Source organism: Corvus brachyrhynchos, unplaced genomic scaffold (genome assembly GCF_000691975.1).
Source record: "Corvus brachyrhynchos isolate BGI_N302 unplaced genomic scaffold, ASM69197v1 scaffold158, whole genome shotgun sequence".
Classification (NCBI taxonomy): Eukaryota; Metazoa; Chordata; class Aves; order Passeriformes; family Corvidae; genus Corvus; species Corvus brachyrhynchos.
Window position 1 is genome coordinate 165,150 of NW_008239756.1, and position 2,574 is coordinate 167,723.

Sequence of the window (2,574 nt, forward strand, 5' to 3'; positions counted from 1 at the left end):
CATCTCCCAAAAATGAGACTTCTGCTCCACTTGGACAAAGACATTCCTGCCTCGGCTGCACCCGCGGTCAACGATTAACTCGGATTCCCAGCCCCCTCAGCCCGGGAAGTGCAGGAAATGCCTCTGATCACCAAAAATGGAAATCTGGCTTGGGAAGTCCTCACTCACCCCACAATCACCTTCCTCTCAGAGATGCTGCTGCTTTTGGCACCAGGATGTTCTCTGCTTCCCAAGGGGAGCATCTTTCCTGGATGGGCTCCCTGGACAGGGAATTCCAGGGAGGGTCTGTGCTCGGCTGAGGATGATTTTCAGCTTGCAGACATTAAATAGAATCCCTTGAGAGCATCATGGAGCTGGACTTCCTGACCCTTGTGGGTCCCTTCCAGCTCAGGATACTCAGGATGAGGATATTCAGGATCATCAGCAGGGAACAAGCTCAGCCTGGGCAGGATTGATGTGATGGTTCAAAAGCAGCTTTTCCACAGTGGGAGCATCTTCCTGTCCAATCTCACCCTTCCAACGTGCCAAAACAGCCCTTTCCCTCCATTTCTGGTGTAGGTCCAGGAGGAAATCCCAGGCCTGTGATCCCTTGGGATGGTGGTGCTGAGCACAGCAATGAAGCTCAAGGCTCCAAGGGAGACAGATGAACTCTAAATCTTTCCTCCAAAAAGCTTTCAGCACTGAGCAGGGGGAAAAAATGGATGGAGGGAACCAAACCCAACCTGGGCACATCCCAGAGCAGCATCTCTTTTACCAGGGAAACCCTCAGGACATAATAAAAGGGAAGCACGACCCAGAAAGCTCCTTAAAACTGTAGGATTTTAAGTGTGGATGCTTTAAATGATGGGAAAAATAGATAAAAGAAACCAAATCCAACCCGGGCACATCCCAGAACAGCATCCCTTTTATCAAGGAAGATGCTACAAGAGAAGTCCAACCCCAAAACATCCTTAAAAATGTAGGATTTTAAGCGCCCGGATGGTTTTTGAAGCACAAGGCGCAATTTTGGATGAGGAATGAGGATGGAAGCTGCTGGAGAAATCGGGGAAGTCACTGTCAGTCCGACCTCCAGATGAAATAAATGTACTTAGCTGTGAACCCGGACACGGCTCAGGCTCCACGTGCCCATCAGGAGGGAATTAGTCACCGGAGCGTGACTCGGGAAAGGGCTGTGTACACAGGGCACGTCGCTCCCGCACGGAGCATCCACGGCAGCGGGAAGCAGCTGGAGAGAAGCAGCACGGAGAGATTTTCCCCCAGGCTGGAGCCGTGGTGCCGGCTGGGAACCGGCCAAGAAAATCCCGTCCCGCAGCAGAGGTTGTTGGAGAGTATCCATCTGCATCTCCCGGACCCAGGCACTGCCAGGCAGCAGGGAAAGGCACCGTGAGGAGCCGTGGAGTGGGGAAACGCTCAGCCAGAGCACCATCCCTGGCACGGGAAGCTCATCCTGGGAATTCTGCGCCGCGCCGGGAGCGCGTCCATGCCCAGGCACCCATCCCAGGGGGTGGGAGGCAGCGGATCCTGCCCTGGGATGTGCCCTGGGACATGCCCTGGGACGTGTCCACACACGCCTCACCGAAGGCAGCCAGGGCAGGAAATTCCAGCCATTCCCCTGCCCCAGAGCCGCAGCTGCGAGGTTTGGGTGGAAGCTCTGGGGAGCCCTCGGGCAGCACCTTTGCCGGAGCTCGGCTTTGATTTGCAAGCTGGGAAAACACGGAGAGGGAGCAGCCTGCCAGATGGACGCTGCCCAAAAATCCCACCTCGTTCAGGAAGGGGTGGAAGGAGCTGGGGAGGAGGAAAGAATGGGAGCGGAGAAGAAGAAAGGAGTAAAATCCACGAGGAGCCAGGCCACCAAAGGGATCTTCTGCACGAATCTCCGCGTCTCCGCCAAGGAATCCATCGGGATGCTCCATGAGGAGCCTCCTCACATGGACAAAACCTTGGATCTGTTCCTCCGGAGGGTTCTGTTTGTAAAATGACCTCAACGAGCACATGACTTACCCGAGGTGTGACATCATCCCGGGAACACCGTGCAGGAAAAGCTTCTCACCTTATAAAGGGAATTAAAAGGGGAGTGAAATCATCAGGGTTGGCTCAGTGGCTGCTCCAAGGAGCTCAAATCCCGGCTCACCTGTGAGGGACACCCCAAACCTCCCGGTGCCGGCGTGTGCCGGGTGTTGGTTGGAGGGTGGAATAAAAGCTCCATCTCCAAGAAACGGATGGAGAGCTCAGCAGGATCACCATGGCAGCCCAGGGAAAAAAAAACCCAAAACCCATTCTTAGAATTAGGGCATAAAGAAGACGGAAGAAAAGCAGGGATTCCAGAGGAACAGTGAGGTTTTCCATTCTGATCCCTGCTCCAGACGCAGAGCACCCGGAGCAGGGGCATGGACCACGGCGTGACCTCCCTGAGCCCCCAACCACGAGGTACCCCAGGTTTGGTCTGGGTTTTAATTACCTTGGGTAATGAATCCAACTCCATCCTGCTCTGCCTGGATCCCGTGGAGCCGCTGCCGACGGGTGACACAACAGCCGTCACAGGGGTGTGCCACTGTCTCTTTCCCGTGACACTCC

At 55.1% G+C, this 2,574-nt stretch overlaps 1 protein-coding gene across 1 annotated transcript in view; it reads right to left on the minus strand.

The window, feature by feature from the left end:
* GDF15 (growth differentiation factor 15) overlaps window positions 1–2,568 on the minus strand; it is a 9,195-nt gene extending 6,627 nt beyond the window's left edge. The window contains exons 1-2 of the mRNA XM_008639957.2: window positions 2,132–2,568; window positions 2,002–2,050 (exon numbers count right to left, since the gene is read on the minus strand). The gene's annotated coding sequence lies outside the window, so the exon portion shown is untranslated. The remainder of the gene's footprint in view (window positions 1–2,001; window positions 2,051–2,131) is intronic.
* Between the last annotated feature and the right edge of the window lie 6 nt (window positions 2,569–2,574).